Raw genomic sequence first — 26464 nt, 5'->3', positions numbered from 1 at the left:
ACCTCTAATCTTTAAGACACCAGGGTCTAGTAGGAAAAAAAGATCTGTAAATAATAACTACAATAGCAGCGAAAATGATGGCTTTGTCGAGATGGATGAATCAAGTGCAATGGGAACAGAAGTGGCGGCCGGTGCCTCGTTCCGCCTGGCTGATAGAGGGGAACTCTCCTGAAGAGGCAGCTTTTGAGCTTTGTCTTGAACGTTCCACTGGGTTTAGACAAGTGGAGGCAGGAAAACATTTTTCAAGAAAAGTAAATAGTTTGACCTCAAGTGTGAAGGCTGTCCATTATATAGCATGCTCAAGGGGAGGGGGCTCATGGGGCTGCCTGGTGATCAAAACAAGGGTTGGGATGTAAGATGGGTGAGGGGGCATAAGATAGGGGTGATGTCAGGAAGTGTGCTGGGTGAAGGCCACTCAGAGCACACATGTGATGCCAGCAGTGTGGAGCCAGCAGCACTATTTAGGCAGGGGTGGTGTGGGAGGGTAGGGGTGGTGGTGATAGGATCATATTTCAGATTTTAGGAAACGATCTGGAAGATGATTAAGAAAGGGGAAAGACTTCTAAACGGCATCTTTTAAGATAAGGGATAACAGGAGCCCGTGCTGAGGCAGTGACCCTCAGGGAACAGAGTCAAGGGACATTTTGCAGGGACTATATAAAAAAGCTGAAGTAAGATTATCATGTATATGGCAGAGAAAAGAAGAGATTAAAATATGCAACAACACTGCAGAACAGTGAAACTGCTAACAAGCTAATAAACACTTGGGAGGGAGGTCAAGGTTGATGATCATGGCTTTCTGCATATTAACACTATTTCCTTCTCTTGACAAATGCTTATTACCGTGCAATGTTTCCATACTGCAAACACATCTTGCTACCAGGTCTTGAATGCAAGAAACCAGATGAATAGGTAAGCAGAAAAAAAGGCAAAACCGGGAGGGTGTAGGTGGGTCAGAGGTCACAGCCCCAGAAATTGGTTACAATCTCAAGTGCCTCTAGAAATGTCCCAGGCAAAGTACAGTGGGAATCCAGAGCCCGTAAGACCCAGCTGAGCAGGTGGAATCATTGCTCCTGGATCTCAAGACAGTGGTGTCCCCCTGTTGTGGTCCATGCCGCTCATGGAAGATGGATGACCCTGGTCAGAGGGTGTCTGTGGCGGCAGAAAGTAGGTTGGAGCCTGGGATGGAGCCTGCCTTTGCTCCCAAGAAAGGCGCTTTCTACCAGACTTGCTCTTCCACATAGATCACATTTTGTCATGCAGTGAAACCAGTATTTTCTTTTTTGAATATTTTAAAACATATCAGCACACGTGAAAAATACAATAAGTAAGTGTTAGTCGCTCAGTCGTGTCCGACTGTTTGTGATCCCATGGACTGTAGCCTGCCAGGCTCCTCTATCCATGAAATTCTCCAGGCAAGAATACTGGAGTGAGTTGCCATTTCCTTCCCCAGGGCTCCTGTAGGGGGAAAAATACAGCACAGAGTTTTAATTACAGAGCAGCAACTTCCCCTGAGAGTGGCTTCTGGAGAGCACGGGAAACAAGGTTTTCAGGCTGTGGGATTTCTTTACTGACTTTCTTGGCTCTTTCTCATCTTAGGGAAGAGAGACGGAGACAAAGAGAGAAAGAAGCACTTCAGGGAGAGAAAGATGCTGGTGGAGTAAAAGCAGGGAGGGAAGGCAAATCAGACGAGAGAGTCAGGGAGAGGGTGGGGAGAGCAGAGAGAGGCAGCGCCACAGCCAAAAACCTCAGAGCAAATTTTGCATGGAAATGAGGAAGGGAGGAAGGAAGGAAGAACAGCAGAACAGAACAGAACTGAACATAGCTTAGCATAACACAGCAGAACAGGACACAGCATAAGATAAGATGGAAGCTGCAGGAGTGGACCAAGCTCAAAACCAAACTGTGATTATACACTCTCATTTCACAGGAGGCTGACCTCGAGAGTCTACCCAGAGCGAGTGAGAGAAGTGGGACCTGCAACTCCTTTTGAATGGACAATGCCTGGAATTTGACAAGACAGATGTTGCCTTATTTGCCCCTGATTTTAACAATTTCAAGCCAAGATTTCTGCTGCACATCTGCCAGCTGGCCATCCTCTCCTGATGACCAGCCCCCACCCCCGATGGGACACTGCCCCGGGAATGAGCAGGCAAAGAAGTAAACCGCCTCTCCCGCCAGATGCACACCTTTCCCCTCCCCCACTCCTCCCCGTCCCCTGTCTGCATAAATTCATAGTTTGACTTTTGGCCTCCCTCACCTTCCCTTACTACTTCTCTCCCTCCAGAGCCTCACCTGTCCAGGTTCACTCATGCTAAGGTGTCAGAGGCAATGAGTTACCTCTCTTGAGTAGATTTATACTTTTAGAGAGAAGGCTCAGCTAAGCAGACATCTGCCACAAGGGTGCGACAGGAAGCTTAGATGCCAGTCTTGCACCAGCAAGGGCAGTGATGGGCTGCTGACGATCACAACCCAGAGAATTTTGTCTTCTCTACCCAGGCCCTGCGAAACACATCCCTGACACCAGCTCCTCCGCTGCCGACTCTGTATCTTCCGTTACCTATCCCCAACCCAGGCCTCCTTTCTCAGAAACTGCCCTATCCTTCTGGGGGCGTGGAGTGGGAAGGGACTGCAAGGACCCTTCCACAGCCTCCCATCTGTCCCCTCTTTTCTGTCTCTCTGAATCATGCCAGGTTATGGCTAGAAAGCTGCAGCTTCTGAAAGCATGTAATGAAATTAGACAACAAATGGGATGTTTTGATTGCTACTTTGATGAGAGTGCCATTCTTCTAATATAGAGAACTGTAGAAAGCATTTGAAGGCATTACATGACCTTCCATCCAGCCCCTAGGACAACAATATAATTAACTTGCTTCACTACCCGGCTTCCCCTGAAAAAAAATTTAGAACTCTGGTCTATGGGCATATTTATGGCCTGTATTCCTTGGAATAGAGAGTTGTTATTTTCCATGAGAATTGCAAACATCTTTATGTTTATTTTAAACTGTCTATTCTCTGCATTCGCAATTCTTTAAGTATTAGTTATGGTTTATCTGGGACTTACGAACAAGAAAGAGGCTACTACTTCGAAGCGCAGTAAATAATGTCATATGTAAGCTCCAACTGGGTAAAGAAATTGTAAAGCTAAAGAATTCAATTTAGTTTCCAACTCCCTCTGGGCTATGTAACCTTACAAACCCTTTGAGGCAGGTTTTAGAATTCCAGCAGGGTTGAACTGAAATAATTTTTAAAACATTGCTTGAATTAAGTGGGGATGGGGTCCCTAGGATTCCACAGGAGACAGTCCAAGGTTATACAGTCCTTTTCCTGCAAGGAAAAGTCTTCTGGATTCAAGAAATAATCCACTTCTAAATGAATGGTCTCTCACAGACTTAGAGAGTGAACTTATGGTTGCCTGTACACACTACTATATTTAAAATGAATGACCAACAATGAAACTCTGCTCAATGTTATATAGCAGCCCGCATGGAAGGGAATTTGGGGGAGAACAGATGTATATGTGTGGCTGAACCCCTTCACTGTTCACCTGAAACTATCACAACATTGTTAATCAGCTATTGTTAAAGGGCTTCCCCGGTAACTCAGTGGTAAAGAATCTGTCTGCCAGTGCAGAAGACACAAGAGACACGGGTTCTATCCTTCAGTTGGGAAGATCCCTTGGGGGAGGAAATGGCAACTCACTCCAGTACTCTTGTCTGAGAAATCCCATGGACAGAGGAGCCTGGTGGGCTACAGTCCATTGGGTAGCAAAGAGTTGAACCTGGCTGAGCGACTAAACAACAACCAATACAAATGAACAGCTTTTTTTTTTTTTTTAATTTAAAAAGAAAATAAATGGTCTCAGTCTACTGAAGAATTCCAAAGTCATTTTTTCCCCAACCCAGTTTCTTTATAGAGCACCCATTGCCCGTTATCATTGGAGCTCAAAATTTTCAGCTCATTTAATGTTTTCTGTACAGACTTGCTCCAAGATGCCGCCAATGACCTAAATACTGTGATCACAATCCACTGTTGTCAGTTATCTGGGAAGCTCCCAACACAGCAAATTGAGGACAAACACAAAATTCTTTCAGACAGTCATCTGGAAGGAGAGAGAAGGACCATCCTGTCTCCCAGGGTTGAAGCTGTAATTTGGCATCTTGCAAAGCAAGCCTAGCTGCTTTTGAAAGATACCCAGTGAAGTGGCCAGAAGTGAAACAAAAACGGTTCTGCCCTTCTCTGTCTTGGCTGTGTTTGTGAGTACCTCTCTACAGGAGAAGAGCTAAAAATATTTTCAAAGTGATAGTAGCTCGTTGCCCCCAAGCACAAAGCCGTTGCCTACAACACATAAGCTACCTCACTGTCAAAACTCCTGCATAGCTGTTTATGCTGTTATGAGAACAAGGTGTATTCTCATACATTATCTTATTCAATCCTCACAATAAACCCATGAGGGCAGATATTTGACCCTTATCTTGCAAAGTTGCTGCACAAGGTCGTACATCTTTTAAAAAGTAAAGTGCCAGTTGGAACCAGTGGATTCTCATTCTGATTCTTGTTTTTGCACTACTTTTTTTTTTTTTTAAACTCTGCATTGCTTCCCACCCTGACTTTGCAGTAATCTCCGTAAGAAATCCAGAGTCATGGGACTTCCCTCAGTGGTCCAGTGGCTAAGACTTCACACTCCCGATGCAAGGGGCCTGGGTTTGATCCCTGGTCAGGTAACTAGATCCCATATGCTGCAATTAAAAGGTCACAAGTGACACAATGAAGATGGAAAATCCAGCATGCTGCAGCTAAGACCCAGTGCAACCAAATTAATTAATTGCTTAAAAAGAGAGAGCGAGAAATCCAATGTCAGGGAATAGGACTGTCTGCCATACCTGAAGATAGGGTTAACTGAAAGGGAGAAGGGAGATGGTCAGATGTGAAAAACCCTTAAGGGCTGAAGTGAGATATATTTCTAGATGCTCAGAAGGACAATTTGCTTAAATGAGTGCATGATTCACTGTTAGATTATGGGATTCAATACAGATTAGGTGCTGACAGAAAGTTGCCAACTTGGAAACCAATCAAAATAAAAGTAATGGCTTAGGCAAACATTTTAGGATTCTGTTGCATGGTTAAGGATACTTTCATTGGATGGTTCTTAGGAGATACGATTGGACAAGTCACAATGGACTGGTCAGATTCAGAGGAGATAGGGATCCGATTTTTGCTTCTAATCTTATCTTAAGGTGTACAACATAAAACCAAGCCTAGGAATTTCTACCAGTTCTAACCTAGAAATTTTTTACTGACTGAGATTTTTAATATTATTTCAGGCAACTGTATTTTTAACAGAAAGTGTGCTTGGTCACTTAGTTGTATCTGACTCTTTGTGACCCCATGGACTGTAGCCTGCTAGGTTTCTCTGTCCATGGGGATTCTCCAAACAAGAATACTGGAGTGGGTTGCCATATGTTCCTCCAAGGGATCTTCCTTACCCAGGGATCAAAACTGCGTCTCCTGCATTTCAGGTGGATTCTTTACTGCTGAGCCACAAGGAAAGCAGTAAAGAATAAAGATTTATATAAAGTGGGTAAGTATAAAGGTTTTTATATTATTTCAGGCAACTTTATTTTTAACAGAAAAGGTGAAGGCAATTAATTTTTAATTTAAAACAACTTTGTAAGGTATAAGCAGTAGGAAGGAACACTGGTAACCAAGAAAACTCCATGCTCCTCTCAGAAGACCTGAGGGCTGGGCAGCTCAGGGTCTGCTCGTTAAGCCTAGCGTGCAGGTTCTCCAAAAGCAAGCAGATACTCCAGGGTAGGGGCTACTCTTCACCTACTGGTTCCTCAAAGAATCGGGCATAATTTTCAAGTCATAAGAGGGGAGTATAGTCTACTCAATGGATCTTTTTCTGATGTATTATATTTGTTTAAAAGCAAAACCCTGTTATGAAGAAGGGAATGGCAACCCACTCCAGTAGCTTGCCTCGGCAATCACTTGAACAAGAGGAGCCTGGTAGGCTACAGTGAACAGGGCGCAGAGTCAGACACGACTTAGCAACTAAACAACAACAAAAGCCCTATAAAAGAATATTTTTTAAAAAATCTTTGCAAAGTTTAATATGCATACAGAGAATTGCACCTATCATAATTATAGGGTGGGCTTTTACAATTCTCACTCTCTAACCAGCACCCAGGTTAAGAACACTATCAGCACCCAGATTCCCGAGTCATCTTTCCTTCAAATCAGCACTCATTCCCCAAGGGTCACCTCTCTCCTAACTGCTGGGTTGGGCCTTTTCCTCTATAATAAACTAAGCTCCTATTAAAATATCTCATTTTGAAACATTTCTTATCTGTGTGAAAGATTAGAAAACCTCAAATACACCTCTATGCTAACAACCAGTCAGTATAGTAGAAGCACAGAAGACCTATTTTCTAAGGTTTTTTATTCTTTATAGAGACCACAGGGGAGAGAAACAGACATGCCATGTTTGGAGACAGTCAGGCCTGACATCTGAATCTTCAACTTTTTCAAAGAAAAAAATTCTTTTGTAAGATGATAAGCAAGAGTAAATATTTTCAGACCATTTCAAGAAATGCTTTTGAAATCTCTCCGATAGAAGGATGGGTCAAGCTCTCCATTTCTATCCATCTTCATTCTTTTTGTTAAAATCTTGATCTATTTTTGAGCACAAGGATTATTCCCCTGTCAAACTCAGAGCTACATACGTGTTGTTAGGAAAGTAGTTAGTATTCAAGACACCAGGAGAAGCCCTTTCTAAATTAAATGAAATTTCAGTGTGGTTATATAATACCAAATCAGATTGCCTGATTTTAACACAGATTTGGTTAAACTCAATTTTATATGTAATTTTCTATTTGTAGAAACTAATAGAAGGAAATTGTAATAGACATGAAAGAGAACAGGAATCTTACAGAGTTTGTCATATTCTGCTATGTATTAAAATGATAACACTGATTTCATGGTCCACTATTTCATTAAATTTCCTGCTGTCATTAATGCTTTTATAATTAAAATAGCCATAAATTTAATTCAGAACTTACTACCTATTTACAACTTTCCCCTAACACTTGGCAATCAGATTTTAGAGGGTTTTCGCCTTAAAGGGATGTGATTAACCTTTGCATCAGAACCTGTGTTTGATTTTGGCAGCCAGGAGAAGCAGGAAAGAAGAGCTTATTTGATGGGAATTTTGCATAAAATATTTCCTAGTAGGCAGGATTACCTAGTATGCTCTAAGGGATTTCTTTTGAATTATTAGTCTGTTGGGGGACTATCATTTCATTAAATGCAACCCTGACTTCTGCTTTTTGAAGCTCACACCTTATTATTAATATGTGTGTTTGTGTGCGTGTATGTAAAACCGTACTGTGTGCCCCTTCTCTATTCACTGTGATAATTCTTTTATTGTAAATGTTTGTGTATAGATATATACACATGTATTTATGTATATTTGTTGCTGTTGTTTAATCACTAAGTCATGTCCAACTCATTGAGACCCTGTGGATTGTAGCCTGTCAGGCTCCTCTGTCCATGGAATTTCTCAGATAAGAATACTGGAGCAGTTTGTCATCTCTTTCTCCAAGGGATCTTCCCAATCAGGGACTGAAGCCATGTCTCTTGCATCAGCAGGCAGATTCTTTGTCGCTGAGCCACCAGGGAAACCTGCTTATATAGAGGTATATACGCATTTGTATGTATGTGTGTATATGCATCACGCATGTTTATTTGTGCATATATACATACAAGTAGGTATATATTTGTATGTGTATTCATTATATGTGTGTATATACATGTGTGTGCAGGACCCCAAGCTTTTGCATACCCTGCTTCTATGTGGAACATCTTTATCTGTGCCACTTCCTGGCCACTATTTAGTCATCTTTCAAGATTTATTTCAAATTTCACATTTCACAGAAAGCTTTCCCTGAATACTTCTCATGGAAAATTCACCATACTCATTCTTACATCTCCATTGAACTTAATCATTTTCCGTTTAAGCACCCATAATATTTTGTTGCAATTACTAATTTGCAAACCTGCGCATTCCTACTATGTCCAATTCATTAAGTGGCTCTGGAGTCTAGTTCAAGACCTGGCATATGGTAGGTGTGTTTAACTATTAGTTTCTCCCCTGCCCCATCCCTCTCTTTATGGCCAATATATTATTACTGGTGAGAGTACTCATGAGCAGTCAACTCAGAGACCTAACTCCTGTGAAAATACATGAAGAATTGGCAATGCAAAGTAGCTTAATGTGTTCTGTTAATGCTCTTCAGCCACTACCAAGTCAAAAGAAAAGGCTTGATACATTATATGTGACAGCACAGGTCCTAGGAGTATAGGGAACGGGGGAACGTGTGCCCACATATATCACAGGACGTAGAGAGTTGGTGGTGGCACAAAAGCAGAGTCTGTCTTGGGTGTGCCTCTAGATACCTCCTGGAGTATGAGGGGCTGATGGCTCAACTGAGTTCCTCTCTGGAATTTGTCATCATTCTGATGGGTCATCCCAGTTCCCAAGCTCTCTGTGGGACTGGCTGAGGATTTCCTCATTGCCCCAAAGAACTGCCTTCAATAAACTTCTGGCTTAAAAATCTCCATCTCAGTATCTACTTCCTATAGAGCCCCACAATAAAACAGAGGACTTACTATGTGGCAGAACTTTCTTTTGTGAGTTTATGGAAAGTGTCCTATTTAAAATATTTCTCAGGACTTCTCTGGTGGTCCAGTGGTTAAGATTCTGCTTTGCAATCAGGGTGTGATCCTCGGTCAGGAAACTAAGATGCCACATGTCACAAAGCAACTAAGCCTGTAGCTCAGACGGTAAAGCGTCTGCCTGCAGTGCAGGAGACCTGGGTTCAATCCCTGGGTTAGGAAGATCCCCTGGAGAAGGGAAAGACTACCCACTTCAGTACTCTTGCCTGGAAAAATCCCATGGATGGAGGAGCCTGGTAAGCTACAGTCCATGGGGTTGCCAAGAGTGGGACATACCTGGGCGGCTTCACTAAGCCTGTAAGCCACATCTACTGAGCCTACGCTTCACAACTGCAGAGTCAATGCACCACAAGGAGATCCCACATGATGATGCAATGAAAATCCAGTGTGCCTCAGCTAAGACCAAACACAGCCAAATAAATAAACAATTTTTAAAAAATAAAGTAAAAAATAAAATATTTCTCTGGTATCTTTGTGTTACTGAAGGCTTTGGGGTATTTTGAATTCTATCTAAATGCTTCTAGGAGTGATATCTGAACTCCCTATGACATAAAACAACCAAATGAATGAACAAATGGACCTTGTGTTTTCATTTTCTTTTCTATTTATCTATTTATCAACAGTATAAATCCAAATGATAATTTCAATTCAGCATGAGTGAACCAGTGCTAAAAAAGAGTGAGCTGAAATACTTATCACCAAAAAAGTAAAGAAACATGATTTTTTTGTTAGCTCATGAACTTTTATTACGAAGTAAATATACACTGTTTAATCCTGACTTTTTATTCAGTTATTAAAAATAGAATGCAGAGTCCCATTATTACCTCCATGTGTCCCAAGAATAGACTCTAAACTCTTCCGTTTAATTTTAAGAAATAAGGAAGCTAAGCAAGGAAGAAACAGAAGCCAAATGATGATGCTTCATCACCAGGACCTCCATCTGTGATTATCACACCTACAGGTAAACTGAAATAACCTGCCAATATAAATGAATGTGCATGTGTTCTTTTTTTAATTAATTAGCTTAGTTTAATTTAATTTAAAAGCATTACAATATTGTGATGGTTTTTGCCATACATCAATATGAATTGGCCATAGGCATACTTGTGTTCCCTCCGTCCTGAAACCCCCCTCACGTCTCTCCCCACCCCATCCCTCTAGGTTGTCACAGAGCACCGCCTTTGGGTGCCCTGCGTCATACATCAAACTCCCACTGACTATCTATTTTACATATGGTAATGTATATGTTTCAATGCTAGTCTCTCAAATCAAAAAACAGTGGTTAGATACCACGAAGTAGGTGGCAATGCCTTAACCATATGCGTGTTGCCAAGCCCGAGAGCCTCTTCCAACTTTGTCAAAGGAAGTTCTCACCTTTTCTCCTTTCATACAATAAGCACATGTTCTCTTTAATTGATTAATTAAGCTCTCTTTCCCTTGACATTGACTGGTTCTTTATTTAAACCAGCAAAATATCAAGGCCAGAAGATCAGTATCAACTTGTTGACTGGCTTCAATATTTGAAGTGCCAGAAGGAAAACAAAGCTTTCTTTAACGGTCTTATGAAACTATACTGATAAAGGTGACTTTGGATGAAGGTACATTTCCACTGGCACAGCCAATTTAGAGCAAAACTGTTTTTGGAATTCTCCACTGTCTTTAAAAAAATTAGCCTCTTTACCCTTTTTCTGGGTTTCCTTGGTAGCTCAGATAGTAAAGAATCCACCTGCAATGCAGGAGACCTGCGTTTAATCCCCAGGTTGGGGAGATCCTCTGGAGAAGGGAATGGCAACCCTGGAGAATTTCATGGACAGAGGAGCATGGCAGGCTATAGTCCTTGAGGTCGCAAAGAGTCAGATATGACTGAGCAACAAACACTTGAGAACTTGAACCCTCTTTCTAGAGTCTTCATTCTAGAAGGACCCACTACAGTTCTGCTATTTTGCCCTTCCTTGCTTCCTAGGAAGACAAATTAGACGTGGAGGCATGTCTGTAAGAAATTCCAAAATCATTGAAACACCTAAAAAGTTTTGTTTTGTTTTTTATAAATACAGACGCAGATTCATGTCATTAGAGCTTCTGACTCCTCCACAGGTCTGGGGTAAGGCCCTGGTATCTGTATGCTTAACAAGTACCCTAAGGGCTTTGGATGATCAACTAGATTTGGGAGCCACTAATCTGTGAATTTCATTTTTTTCAAGAGTTTAAAACTTCATGATTAGCCTTCTCAGAGGATTTGCCTTTAAGGAGCATCTTAGAGAAAGGCAGTGCTTAACTGAAGGAAATAAATCAGAGCAAAAAGTGGAGAGAAAGTGGAGATATCGAACAATCCATGTCCAACTTATCAAATCAAACCCCACAGAAATCATCTTACTCCATCTGCCCTTTGAGGTCCACTGAGGTCATTTGTGTCTGTCTCAAGGTCCAAAATAAAGGAGAAACGGAAGAGAATAGCTGCCTCTCTTCCCTCCCTGGCAGCTCCCTCTTCCTCTTTATCCTCATCCTTTATTCTCTCTTCCTGTCTTTCATTTCAGAGATTTGTGTACTAGTCCTTTCCTTTCCAAAAAAGAAAAACAATCATCACAAGATGCTGTAATTTATAAAGGCATTTGAAGGACAAAATTAAACTAAAGCACTCAAAATTAAACTGTATACATAAGGACAGAGAACCTAAAACAGCTCAGTTATAAAAGACTGCCAGAGGAGGCGGCAGCCACTTCCTCATGACTAACCCCAGACAAGTGGCCCCCATGCTCTGAAATTGCATGCATGTGTCCTCTCTGCCTACACTCTGATGCAGGCAAACAATGCTAGGTCTTGGCACCAGTTGTTAAAAATAAACTGGGAGCTCTCAGAGGAAAGACAGTCTTTGCAGGGAGACACACCGTGAGGGCTTGAGCAAAGAAACTCTCCATCCCCAGGACTGGGAAATATCTCAGTGGGCACAACTGGCTCACCAGCCCCCAGGAGAAACCCAGCCTGAGATCACTGCTTCAGAGACTTCAAAGGAGCAACAGAAAAGCAATATTGTCAAGTTCCCTCTGTGATCTTCGTTTTTTATCTCAGGATTTTAAGGAGAGACCACACTAGCCCTGATGGGGGTTAGGAGTCAAGCACCTGTAATTTTCTTGCATTTGACACTTGGGTTCAATAAAAGTCCCAGCAATTTTCTGAGGATATTTTTCTCTGCATCTTGAGCTCGTGGGTAGTTTAAGGGAAGATTAATCCAAGGACTTGCTGTATTATACTTAACCTCATTAAAATATTGCATTGGAAGACGTGTTTAATACCCAGGGATCTTGCTGATCCTCTTTATTAAGCCCTTTAAAGGAACTCCTTAAACAGTGAGCAGAGCTGAATATTACAGTTTTCATTTAAGTTCAAGCTTCACTTTACTACCAGGGTGCTTACGATCAAGGTTTGGTGATCCCTGAGGACATTGACACACAGGCTCTGTAATCTACATGTTATCCCGGACTTTTACAAGGATAGAGAAATGGAAAGTGTCTGTAGGGAGACAAAAGTAGCTAAGTGGCCCTATCTCTCTCCTCAACCACACTAAGTGTTCCCACAGGATAGAAACCAAACTAGCAAATGTTTATGAAGCGTTTATTAGGTAAGTAATGTTCTGACTCATATAAACCAACAATATTATGAGATGGGTGCTATTGGGAACTCTGTTTTACTGATGAGGAAACTGTGAGTAACTTGCCCTGATAACTTGCCTAGGAGCCACTAAAAATTAACCATGTGGTCATTCATGACGGTTTAGTTGCTAAGTCATGTCCGACTCTTGAGACCCCATGGATTGTAACCTGCCAGGCTCCTCTGTCCATGGGATTTCCCAGGCAAGAATCCTAGAGTGGGTTACCATTTCTTTCTTCAGGGGATCTTCCCAATCCAGGAATCAAACCTGGGTCTATTGCATTGCAGGCAGACTCCTGCATTGCAGATGGATTCTTTACTGACTGAGCCATGAAGGAAGCTCTGAGGTAATTCAGGATATCACAAATTCATCAAATATCCCCCATGGCCCATCCATCTCTGAAAGATCCACCTAGCTTGTTGTCGACATGTCATCCTTCCTTACTGAACTCCAGTCTCTTTGCCCTGTGGTCCCTTTTCCATCTTAAAACCATAGATGATCCAGAGGAGTGTCAACGCCTCCCAGAAGAAAGGACTTTCCTTGCCTTCAGGAGAACCTGCTCCTTTTCTGGCTTTTTCCTGAGTCATCTTGAACAAATCTGAGCCTCCATACTCTTATTTTCAAAGAAGATTGTTATGAAGCTCCAATGAGTTAAGATATGTGAAAGTTCAGTGACAGCATGCTCAGTCGTGTTCGACTCTTTGCAATACTTTAGCCCACCAGGCTCTTCTGTCCATGGGATTTTTTAGACAAGAATACTGGAGTGGGTTTGCCATTTTCTTCTCCAGGGGATCTTCCCGACCTAGAGACCAAACCCAGGTCTCCTGCATTGCAGGCAGATTCTTTACCTGTTGAACCATCGGGGAAGCCCCAACATACAGGAAAAACCAACTGTAAATTGTAAAACGTTGACCAACATTGGTCACAACTATTAATAAAAATGTGAGACATAATTCAATAGCAATGAAAGAAAACACAACCAGTTCTGACACAGTCAATATATTTGGTGCAAAATCAGGTTGTTGATAGTTGAATAAGGTAATAAAACAGGTTAAAATATAAATATATTCCTAGGACCCTGAGTCAGTAATGTTGAAGGCAGGTAATGAATAAATCTTTGTCATCATCATAAGTTAATTCTGTATAGTATTTTATAGCTTATAGAGCTCTTTGGTGATGGTGTTTATTTTATTATATAAAATATTGTCAAGTGGAATGTGTGAACCAGGAAAATGATTGCTATGGGCAGACATGTCCAGATAAATATTCACTGCAGTGGACTAATTACAGCTCCTCAGGGCCTCCTGAGCCCTTAGAATAACCTGATTGACTTTTTGAAATGTGACGGGAAGGGAATGAGACTAATAGAGGAATCTCAGAAATATTTCACCCATTCTTACTCCAAGTCTTCATTTTCAGATGTTTTTATGAGAGAGTGGTCCTCTAGGGACTATGTCTACTATTTTCTATTGTCTGTGTAACTCGCCAGACTGAAAATAAAGAAATGGAAAGTCCACACCTGGTTTCCCAGGACCCCTTAGCTGTGGGCTTCAGGATGCTTCTTCACAGGAGAAGAGATTTCTTTGAAGGATCCTGGGAAAAGAAGATTCACTCCATGATGGGAGGATTATATATTTTAGATGGCATCGGCTCAAGTCTGCTTTCTAAAGAAGCCTCTTGAAGACCTCTAAGGCTTTGAGAGAGCAAGGAACAAAGTGGCAAGCATGTTGGTTAGGGTGTTTTCATCTGCAAATAATAGAGCACTCAACTGAAAGGTATAGTTTAAACAATATAGATATTTATAATGTTACATAATAATTAAATATGTCTGGTACATAATAGGCTCTGTAGAAGTATTAATTGTCATTATTGCCAGGAATAACAATAACAGTTACTATTGCACACGCTTGTCACTCAGTCACGTCCGAATCGTTGTGACCCCACAGACTGCAGTCTGCCAGGCTCTTCTGTCCATGGAATTTTCCAAACAAGAATATTGGAATGGGTTGCCATTTCCTCCTCCAGGAGATCTTCCCGACCCAGGGGTCAAACTTGCATCTCCTGTGGTGGCAGGTGGATTCTTACCACTGAACCACTTGGGAAGCCCACAGTTACTATTATTACTATTAAAGCATCTGCCTGCAATGAAGGAGACCTGGGTTCCATCCCTGGGTCGGGAAGATCCTCTGGAGAAGGAAACGGCAACCCACTCCAGTATTCTTGCCTGGAGAATCCCATGGACAGAGGAGCCTGGTGGGCTACAGTCCATGGGGTCACAAAGAGTTGGACACGACTGAGAGACTTAACTTTCACTTTCTTTCACTATAACAAGTAAGTCAAGGCAGGGAAGTTCCAAGTTGGGTGCAACAACTCATGAACCTGGAGTTCTTCTTTGTGCTTTGACACCTAAAATGTGACATTGATGTCTCCCCTCATGACCTCAAAAAGGCTGGAATGGTTCCAGAGGTCACATGTTGACAAATCACATTCAGAAAAGAGAAAAGGGATGCTTCCTATTTCTAGGAAGAAAAACCTTTTTTCCAAACCCTCATCAGACATTTCTTCAGGTTCCATGGGTCAATATTGAGTTACTTGCCTATATACTAATTGTAAGGAAGACAGGGAAAAGAGTAATTGGTGTTTCCAGTAGTAAGAAAAGGGCTTGTCCAATATGGAAAGGAAGAGGAAAACTCCTGGAAAGGCCACCCATTATATTCAGGTAGCTCTCCCACTAGAAACTGCTCAGAAAGTGTTGGGGAGCTATCAGTCCGGTAAAACTGGGCCTTTATTCAGAGGTAGCTAATTCCTAGGAGAGGAAAAAATCTACTATTGGACAACCTGAAGTTGGCATTAGGAGCTTTATAATTTGGAGTCCGTCTTTTCCTCTATGCCCTTATTAGGAAAAGGCATTAGGAGCCTGAATGGAGGGTGTCACTCACTCCCCTAGCAAGGGATCATTATAACAGGAAGAGAACTCCTTGGGAAATGGCAACTTTTCTAATGGAAGCTCCTGCAAACAGAGCAGGCCATTTCCATCACAGCACCCACCTGAGCTCATCACACAGACAGCCATGCAGGGCAGCAGGACCCCTGAGAAGAGGAACCTGGCAGAATTCACTGTTACTGGATGACAGGGAATGATGAATGTCCAGCAGCTGTGGGAATGCTTATGACCACACCTTTCAATGTCTCTTAGCCTTATAAGCCCCGATGTTCAGAGAAAAAAACAGTGCCAGCCGCTGATGAAATGGAAGAAATACATCAATCTCTAGATGAAAATGTTGTTCTGCCAAGTCATTCCACCGTGCAAATGATTGAATATTGAGGCAATCTGGTTCAGACAGGTGATTTGAGGAAGCAGACATTGGGGGCTGGATTCCTATGGCTCCATAGTGAAGTACTACTCAAGTTGATTTCCACAATACTCGCCCTGAAGGGGCGTTTATCAGTGATTAGTCTACAGTCAGGCTGAGTGCATTACTGGAGAGTCTGGACCTCAGGGAGACCCAGGCAAGCAGTCAACTGAATGTGAACCTGAGCACCCACTACCACTATGTAGGAAGGACTCGTTCTTAACCAGCGAACCTGGCTCTGGTTAAGAACTAAGGCTCCACTATCAGGTTTTACATCAAGTCTCACTTATTAATGACATATGTGTGACTCTGACCAAGTACTTAACCTCTCTAAGCCTTAATACCCTTATATACAAAAAGAAATAATGCTTATACATACCTTCCTTAGAGTGTTGATGAGAGGATTAAAATAATTATATATATATTTCATAGAATAGTACCTTGCATATGTAAATATTAATGACTCATTATTATTTACAGGGCAGATGAGAAGACCTATAACTGGTCTGAAATCAAATAATGAATAACTGACTTGATTAAGGTGAGTCAGTTAACCTAAGGACACAATGCAAGCAGATGGGAAATCTTGGGGGGGTACAACCTTCTTTGCCCATGATATATATTAATTTTATTCCATTAATTGGGCTTTTGTAAGGCTACTTACTTCCCTGTGTTGGAGATGAAGGTCAAACATCTATGGAACAATTTGGAACATTTCTGAGAATGTGCAGGGCAAAGAAGCTGAGCTGGAAAAGGTTGAATCAGTTGCAGAGTTGATTGCAATTCCTGCCAACCTGAATGGAGAGAAGGCATGTGTGCTCTTTAACCTCCCTTATGTTTTCTTGAGAAACAAGACCTGTGTAATGTAAGGATGCACGTGGAAATGAGGACAACAAGGATACCTGTGGAACCTGAAGATATTGGAAAGATGAGGCAACCCTGAAAAGGAACGAAGCTCATGAGCTGGGAGATTGTCATGGGATCCAAGGCAATTCTAAGTCCTGGTTACCTTGTCATGCCCTCAGCCTCTGAAGTTCATAGAATTCTACTAATATAATGATTCAGCAATTTACTGTCTTTCTTTTTACCTCTCCCAGTGTGATAACTACCTGTGGCATCTGGTTTCCACTTACTTATCACTCTGATGTCTGCTTAATCATCATTTCTCTTGTTCACGATCCTTCATGGCCCTTCTGCACTACAACCTTACTGGCTTGATTCTCAATTTCATTTCAGAAATTCTGATTAATCCAATTTAGTCCTCATCATTCTGGTTGAACAACGTTCTTGCTCCACACCTCATAGCTTATAGATTGTGCTTGGCCTGATGGCCACATCTGGTCTAGTCAGCCAAGGCCAAGAAGACAAGCCAACGTCTTGGCCAAGGTCACATTGTGACAGGAACATATTTGCCTAAAGAACTGCCTAGAATGTTTCTCCAATGAGGAAGGAAGATGGCCTCTGAAAAAGGACCCTAGACTTTGGAGGCACCCTGAAGCTTGGACTAAACTCTGCAGCAAGTTTCTCAAACTAGAAACTAGAACTAAGTAGGAGGAAATCATCTAAGATCTTTTAAACTCAGAAAAGGCTTGAGTTTTTGTGCAAAAAGGACTTTAGCACTTGACTGAGCATAAAAGTACCTTCAGAGAGCTAGTTACACAGACAAAACCAGACAATAACAAATCAAGCCACCTAGGCACTAGAAGAGAGGAAAACTGTAATTTGGTACCAACTTGACATTAGAATAAAGACCTTTGGGAGTTTAGTGAAGCAAGCTGACACTTCTATTGGGATAGGCGATAACAAAGCTATTTTTGTTGTTGTTCAGTTGCTCAGTCATGTCTGACTCTTTGTGACCCCATGGACTGCAGCATACCAGGCCTCCCTGTCCTTCACCATCTCCTGGAACTTGCTCAAACTCATGTCCATTGAGTTGGTGATGCCATCCAACCATCTCATTCTGTGTTGTCCCCTTCTCCTCCTGCCTTCAGTCTTTCCCAGCATCAGGGTCTTTTCAAATGAGTCAGTTCTTTGCATCAGGTGGCCAAAGTTATTGGAGCTTCAGCTTTAGCATCAGTCCTTCCAATGAATATTATGGATTGATTTCCTTTAGGATGAACTGGTTGGATCTCACTGCAGTCCAAGGAACTCTCAAGAGTCTTCTCTAACACCACAGTTCAAAGACATCAGTTCTTCACTGCTCTGCCTTCTTTATGGTCCAACTCTCACATCCATACATGATTACTGGAAAAACCATAGCTTTGACTAGACAGACCTTTGTTGGCAAGTAATGCCCTGCTTTTTTAAAACTGTCTAGGTTTGTCAAAACTTTCCTTCCAAGGAGCAAGCATCTTTTAATTTCATGGCTACAGTCACCATCCACAGTGATTTTGGAGGCCAAGTAAATAAAGTCTGTCACTGTTTCCATTGTTTCCCCATCTATTTGCCATGACGCGATGGAACTGGATGCCATGATCTTGGTTTTTTAAATGTTGCATTTTAAGCCAGCTTTTCCACTGTCCTCTCTCACCTTCATCAAGAGGTTCTTTAGTTCCTCTTCTCTTTCTGCCATAAGGATGGTATCATCTGCATATCTGAGGTTATTCAGAGAATTTATTATTATTGAGTCATTTTTCCATATATATTTTTATTGGAGTGTAATTGCTTTAAAATGTTGCATGAGCTTCTGCTGTACAATGAAGTGAATCAGCTATATGTATACATATATCCCTTCCCTCCTGGACCTCCCTCCCACCCCACACCCATCCCACTCATCTAGGTCATCACAGAGCACCGAGTTGAGCTCCCTACGCTATATAGCAATTTCCTACAAGCTGTTTAACACATGGTCATGTATACATGTCAGAGCCGCTCTCAGTTTGTCTCCCCCTCCGCTTCCCCACCTGTGTCCACAGGTCTGTTCTCTATGTCTGGGTCTCTATTCCCACCCTGGAAATGGGTTCATCTGTACCACTTTTCGAAACGAATGGATAAGGGAACCATGGTATATATATACAATGGAATATTATTTCATATATCTTAAATTCTCTTATTCCTCACTTTTTAATTTTCATGTGTGAAAGTTACAGTCTGTCTTACCAATGCTGAGGGACAGATCAAGGTAAGAGAAGAGAGATACACGCCCAGTATGGGAGTCACAGGGAGAAGGCAAAGCTCAGCACTTGTGTCTCTTGTCCTTGAATTTGTTCTTTGGGGATCTTACTTGTTTGGGGTTTTGTTTTATACAGCCAAGTGTGACCTAATGGAGACATGACAGCTAAGTGTACTATGTATCTTGGATGGGATCCTGGAACAGAAAAAAGGCACTAGGTAAAAACAAAGTAAAATCCAAACAAGCTATGGAATTTAATTAATAATGTATCAGGATCAGTTCATTGGCTTCCCTGGTGGCTCAGATGGTAAAGAATCTGCCTGCAATGCAGGAGACCTGAGTTTGATCCCTGGGTTGGGAAGATCCCCTGGAAAAGGAAAAGGGTACCATCTCCAGTATTCTTGACTGGAGAATCCCATGGACAGAGGAGCCTGGTGGGCTACAGTTCATGGGGTTGAAAAGAGTCGGACATGACTTAGTGACTAACACACACACGTTGGTTTATTAATTGTAACAAATGTACCATATTAATGTCAGATGTTACTATAAGGGGAAACATGGTGTGGGGTCAGTTCAGTTCAGTTCAGTGGCTCAGTTGTGTCCGACTCTCCGCGACCCCATGAATCACAGCACGCCAGGCCTCCCTGTCCATCACCAACTCCCGGAGTTCACTCAAACTCATGTCCAAGAGTCGGTGATGCCATCCAGCCATCTCATTCTCCGTCGTCCCCTTCTCCTCCCGCCCCCAACCTTTCCCAGCATCAGAGTCTTTTCCAGTGAGTCAACTCGTCGCATGAGGTGGCCAAAGTATTGCAGTTTCAGCTTTAGCATCAGTCCTTCCTATGAACACCCAGGATTGATCTCCTTTAGAATGGACTGGTTGGCTCTCCTTGCAGTCCAAGGGACTCTCAAGAGTCTTCTCCAGCACCACAGTTCAAAAGCATCAATTCTTCGGTGATCAGCTTTCTTCACAGTCCAACTCTCACATCCATACATAACCACGGGAAAAACCATAGCCTTGACTAGAAGGACTTTTGTTGGCAAAGTAATGTCTCTGCTTTTTAATATACTATCAAGATTGGTCATAACTTTCCTTCCAAGGAGTAAGCGTCTTTTAATTTCATGGCAGCAATCAGCATCTGCAGTGATTTTGGAGCCCAAAAAAATAAAGTCTGACACTGTTTCCACTGTTTTTCCATCTATTTCCCATGAAGTGATGGGACCAGATGCCATGATCTTTGTTTTCTGAATGTTGAGCTTCAAGCCAAACTTTTCACTCTCCTCTTTCACTTTCATCAAGAGGCTTTTGAGTTCCTCTTCACTTTCTGCCATAAGGATGGTGTCATCTGCATATCTGAGGTTATTGATATTTCTCCCATCAATCTTGATTCCAGCTCGTGCTTCTTCCAGCCCAGCGTTCCTCATGATGTACTCTGCATATAAGTTAAATAAGCAAGGTGACAAAATACAGCCTTGACGTACTCCTTTACCTATTTGGAACCAGTCTGTTGTTCCATGTACAGTTCTGACTGTTGCTTCCTGTCCTGCATACAGGTTTCTCAAGAGGCAGGTCAGGTGCTCTGGTATTCCCATCTCTTTCAGAATTTTCCACAGTTTATTGTGATCCACACAGTCAAAGGCTTTGGCATAGTCAATGAAGCAGAAATATGAGAACTTCCTGCTTAAACTAGTTGTTCAATTTTTCTATAATTCCAAGACTGTTCTAAAAAATAAAGTTCAGTTCAGTTCAGTTCAGTCGCTCAGTCGTGTCCGACTCTCCGCGACCCCATGAATCACAGCACGCCAGGCCTCCCTGTCCATCACCAACTCCCAGAGTACACTCAAACTCATGTCCACAGAGTCGGTGATGCCATCCAGCCATCTCATTCTCCGTCGTCCCCTTCTCCTCCCGCCCCCAACCTTTCCCAGCATCAGAGTCTTTTCCAGTGAGTCAACTCGTCGCAAGAGGTGGCCAAAGTATTGCAGTTTCAGCTTTAGCATCAGTCCCTCCAATGAACATCCAGGATTGATCTCCTTTAGAATGGACTGGTTGGATCTCCTTGCAGTATAAGGGACTCTCAAGATAAAGTATATATATAAATAATATAAATATTATATATATATATAATATATAAAATAATATAAAAATAAAGTATATATATATTTAAAGATCCATTTCTAGCATTATTTAGACACTTATCTAAACACTTATCCAGTTCACTTGAACGGTGAGTGATTTAAGATACTGCAAATACTCCTATATGAGGATAAAAGATGAATTATGCAATGATAAGAGGATTGTTAGAGAAAACATTAAGATCATCATTTGTTGGGCCACCATTTGACCTCATCAACCATCAGTATCCAAACTGTCATCCTTTATTCTTCAAAGTGAAACCTTAACTTACTAACAGAAAAACTTAATCAGGAGAAACAGCAGGTTGTCATTCTAATGCCATGACTCTGCACTTCAAATCCTCATGTGGGCTACTTAACTTAGGAAAAAAAAAATAAGAATAGAAAGTGTCAACCAGGTGGTACTTGATGGAGGGCTGGAACAGGACAGTGAGTTCCTCATAATGAGAAAGTCTCTAATAAAAGCTGTTTCAGATATAATCAGCTCAGGAAAGAAACTCGGCAGAACAGAATGAACATTCTAATTCAATTTATATTTTTATATTGATGATGCATTTATATAGTGTTTTTTGTCGCCAAGGCTGTCAAGCACATCAGGCTAAGTTCTGCACAACAGAATTCAGAATATTGAAAAGAGAACTGCCCTGTAAAGTTCCTCACCTTCAAAAGTCTTTCAGGAAACACACACAAAACACACATTTCGGGGTAGATATGACTTAGGAATTGCAGCTGCCTCAGGAGAATGTTTATCAAGATTTTACTTCTGGTGTTTTCCAGCTTGCTCTTGAGAGAGAACAGTCGCCCCAGTTTTCCAGTCATTGTGGCCAAGGATGAAAAAGTAAAAGCTCTGCTGGGCATTCGACACGCTGGTGAGTCTCTCACGGGGCTGTGGACGATGGTGAAGTGATGGCAGCCCATGCAGAGTCCACCAGGGCTGCCCTATCCTTTTGCTTGTTTCCAAGGATGCTTTTCTGTCTTTATCAAGGTTATAGCAATGAATATATAGTATCTCCAATCCTGGGTTAAGAAGCAATCTTAGTTAACAAGTAAAACAGAAAATTCATAGAAGTTCTAAAAATCATAAATGGAAGAATCAGACCAGGCAGGAATGGGAAAACTGGAGGGGCCGAAAGCAAAGCTTGGCCTTCCATTCCACAGCAGGTCCCTCAGCTCTCACCTCCGTTTCCCTCTGGCATCTGCCTTCCACCCGTTCCCTCTCTGCAAACTGCCTTTCAAGCTTATTCTGGGCCCCTCCACTCTGCCACAGTTCAGTTTATGAGTGGCTTTGGCTGGTCCCAGTGCTAACTCTGGATTCTATCCCGCGTGGCTTTTCAGTCTGGCACTCACTATGTGGCTCTGCCTTTCAGTGGCTCAGCTCCAGGGCCCCAGGGTGAATGTCTGGGATGGATGGACTCCACCCACCTCTTCCAGGGACTGAGGGTAAGAAGAAGGTAGGGGGGAAAGTGGGGTGTCTAGGAATGAAATGTGAGACGGCAGGAATTGACTCATGGGTGTCAAGAGTGTCCCCATCTCCCCTTTAAAACTCAGTTTATATTATTATGCTGTTAACTTGTATTCCTTATAGAAAAATAGACAACCAAGATAGGCAAACATATCTTTAAATACTTCCAATCCCAAATGGGCTTCCCTGATGGCTCAGTGGTAAAGAATCCACCTACCAATGCAGGAGACTCAGGTTAAATCCCTGCATCTGGAGGATCCCCTGGAGTAGGAAATGGCAACCTGCTCCAGTAATCTTGCCTGGAGAATCCGCATGGACAGAGGAGCCTGGCGGGCTTCAGTCCATGGGGTCGCACAGAGTTGGACACAACTGAAGCAACTTAGCACTCATGCATGACTCACAACTTAACACCAGTTTCTCCATATCCTGAGTATTATCATTCTCTTTACCTCCATTTCTCCTTAACTGACTTATTTTTTCCCTAATTTGCCATCCATGTGGCAACTCCTTCTATAGTCATTTAGGTTAAGGTCCCTGTAGACCAAAGGTACCACATCTGATTCTCCTTGGCCGGATGTTTCATTTGAGAGAGCATTATTTTTAGCTTGATCTTCCTCTTTCTCACTGTCTTGTGATTTGCTAAAATATTTGTATTGAGCATCTGCCTTTCCTTTACTGGCTTGCTTTCTGTATTTAAATCCAGAGTATAGTTTTCTTTCTCTATTTAAAGCTGTCAAATATACCATTACCAGGTTTAGCCCAGAGAATTTACTGAATATTTATCTTTGGTCAAATAGCACAGGCATATCTGCTAAAAGAAACTGACAGCCTGGTAAATTATCTGAGGGTCTTGTACTGAACCAGGCTTTGCCATGATGATATCTGCTTTTTGTCTAGGGGAAACATATTCATTCACCTACCCATTCATTTATCCATTCATATTTCCCAAGGAGAATTAAGTTATAAGTCTCCAGACTTTCTTAGGGAAGACTTTTTGATTGAGTCATCTTTAGATAAATCTTTTAATATTACATACTTTACCAACAAGGACAAATGAGAAACAGGTAAGTATGCAACAAATTCATGTGATCAATGACAAAATATTTTAATTATTTTTAATAAAAATAAAACAAATCCAAGAAAGAAAAAAAGCCCAAACTCATCTGTAATTATATAATTCAATGTCAATGTATGGCAAAACCAACCAATATAATATTGTAAAATAATTAGCCTCCAATAAAAATTAAAAAATAATAATTATAAAAGAGAAAAAAAATTATATAAAAAAAAGACTTACAAAGTCAAAAAATAAAAATAAAACAAGGTTGACTAGTAAAAAAAACAAAAAAAAGATAACAAAGGTAATCAACAGGAGAGTCACGTTTATTTATAGTTTCTGAATGTTTGCTGTTGTTGCTGTTGTTGTTTAGTCACTAAGTCGTATCTGATTCTTTGTGACCCCATGGACTGCAGCACATCAGACATCCCTATCTTTCAGTATCTCCCAGAGCTTTCTCAAGCTCATGTCCATTGAGTTGGTGATACCATCCAACCATCTCATCCTCTGTTGTTCCCTTCTCCTCCTGCCTTCAATCTTTCCCAGCATCCAGTCTTTCCCAGCATCAGGGTCTATTCCAATGAGTCAGTTCTTTGCATCAGGTGGCCAAAGTATTGGAGCTTAGCCTCAGCATCAGTCTTTCCAATGAATATTCAGGGTTGATTTCCTTTAAGATTGACTGGTTTGATCTCCTTGCAGTCCAAGGGACTCTCAAGAGTCTTTTCCAACAGTACAGTTCAATAGCATCAGTTCTTCAGTGCTCAGCCTTCTTTATGGTCCAACTCTGAGTCTTCATCTTCAACATAATCCTGAATAATAGCTGCCAAAGAATCACTTCCAAAGGCCTTCAGGATGCGATTGAAAACACATTTAAACTGGTTGTTTATACAAAATGAATGATAACCACTAGGATGCAACAACGGTGGACATCTGGACGGTGTTAGAGAAAGGGGCGGGGGAGGGAGGAAGGAAGGAAGAGAGAAGAGAGAGGGAAAGGAAATAAGGTAAGATCAGGGAGAAATGGAGAGGAAATAAATGGAAAAAATTATCCACAAAAGAATGAAAATTGCTGGTGATTTATAAAAGCAGAGGAAACAATACAGAAGAAGAAGAGGCAAGGAACCAACATCAGAGCAAATCCTTTTATAATCAGGGGTCTTTTAAAGGTTGCAAGTGATAAAAACTCATGTGAAGTAGGATACACAAAAAGTGAAAGATTATTTAGACACATACCGTGTGTTTCTAGCAACTAATGAAAAGATTAAACAAACAAATCCATGCAGAGTTAAGCTGTGCCTCCCAAGCAGTGGGAACCAGGGACTCAAAGCCACTAGGATTCTTTTAGCGCATCTCTTATCCTTCCTTTTTCTCAGTGTATCCTATCCCACTTCAGACTCTCTGATACCATGTAATAGAAAACACAGCCGCCCCAAATTGACAGACTTCCTACCCCAAGTCTCCCACAACCTGAGAGAAACTCACTCTTTTTTCCTCAATTCCAGTTAGGAAAATCCCAGGAATTATTTTGAGTTGCCCATTTTGGATAATTGGTGCACATCTGAACCAATCAGCTGTGGTAAGATGGATGATATTAGCTAAGAACGTAGTGACTCCCTCTAGAACCATGTAGCTAGAGTGGTAGGGAAGGCAAATCCCAAGAGCGTGCATGCTAAGTCACTCAATAGTGTCCAACTCTTAGACCCACTGGGCTGTAGCCACCAGGCTCCTCTGTCCATTGCATTTGTCAGGCAGGAACACTGGAGTGGGTTGCCATTTTCTTCTCCAGGGGATCTTCCCGGTCCAGGGATTGGGCTCGCACTTTGTATGTCTCCTGCACGGCAGGCAGAATTTTTATCTGCTGAGCCATGCTTTTGTGCTAAGTTGCTTCAGTCGTGTCTGACTCTGTGTGACTCTATGGACTGCAGCTTGCCAGACTTTTCTGTCCATGAGATTCTCTAGGCAAGAATACTAGAGTAGGTTTCCATGGCCCTCTTTCAGGGGGTCTTCTGGACCCAGGTATCAAACCCACATCTCTTAGGTCTTTTGTATTGACAGGTGGGTTTTCTACCACTAGCGCCACATGAGTCATCAGGGAAGCCAATTTCCGAGAGTGGGGTTATTTCCAGAAGGCTATGGACAAGTTAGAAATGCTACTGTTCTCTGAGCATCAAGATTTCAAACCATTTGGAAGCAGTTTGAGAGATAAGAGCAGATCACAGTAGCTTCTTGTTTCCCAAGAAAGTGTAAATCAAGCAGGCTCCTCCATGGTTCATCCCACCAGTGTCTGATTTGGGGGTTCCATTCAAGGCCTGACAGTAGCCTCCACAATGCTGGCATAGTTTCAAGAAATATTGAGCACCCATAAAGATGGGTTCCTCCAAAGCCAGTGTAAGGGTTTTCTTCTTTTGTAGCTAATTAACAACACTGTGATAGTTTCGGGTGGACAGCAAGGGGACACAGCCACACATACACATGTATCCATCCTCCCCTAAACTGTCCTCCTATCCAGGCTGCCACATAACTTGGCGCAGAGTTCCCTGTGCTATACAGTAGGTTCTCATTAATTACTGCTGTATTCACAGTACTGTATATATGTCAGTCCCAAGCTCCCAATTCATCCCACTCCACATTTCCCCTCAACAAATGGACAAGAAGATCGAAATAGACATTGCACCAAAGAAGACATACAGATAGCCAAGAGGCACATGGAAAGATGCTCAATTATTAAAAAATAAAAATCAAACACCAGGCAGAATGGCCATCACGAAAAAGTCTACAAATGACAAATGCTGGAGAGGATATGGGGAAATGAGAATCCTCTTAACACTGTTGGTGGGAATGTAAATTGATAGTCACTATGGAGAACAGTATGGCGTTTCCTTAAAAAACTAAAAATTTGAGCTACCATATGTGTTTTCTTGTTCAAGAGCCTTGCACAGCGCTCAAAACTTATGAAACTGAT

General features: G+C 41.8%; 1 protein-coding gene, 1 long non-coding RNA gene and 1 other non-coding gene across 3 annotated transcripts in view; all 3 read right to left on the bottom strand.

The window, feature by feature from the left end:
• LOC148775230 (uncharacterized) overlaps nt 1-26464 on the bottom strand; it is a 158825-nt gene that overhangs the window by 57217 nt on the left and 75144 nt on the right. The window lies entirely within an intron of this gene.
• Nucleotides 1-26464, bottom strand: part of LOC148775231 (uncharacterized) — a 136404-nt gene that overhangs the window by 36135 nt on the left and 73805 nt on the right. The gene's annotated exons all lie outside the window — the stretch shown is intronic.
• On the bottom strand, nt 10007-10132 carry LOC129560586 (U6atac minor spliceosomal RNA). The gene has a single exon (XR_008686815.1). It is a non-coding gene; the product is annotated as a U6atac minor spliceosomal RNA (small nuclear RNA).

The sequence above is a fragment of the Moschus berezovskii genome, chromosome 16 (assembly GCF_049115385.1).
Source record: "Moschus berezovskii isolate FMDL1 chromosome 16, NW_MosBer_1.0, whole genome shotgun sequence".
NCBI classification, from domain to species: Eukaryota; Metazoa; Chordata; class Mammalia; order Artiodactyla; family Moschidae; genus Moschus; species Moschus berezovskii.
The sequence above is the reverse complement of the archived record's forward strand: the minus strand, read 5'-3'. Positions and strand labels throughout refer to the sequence as shown.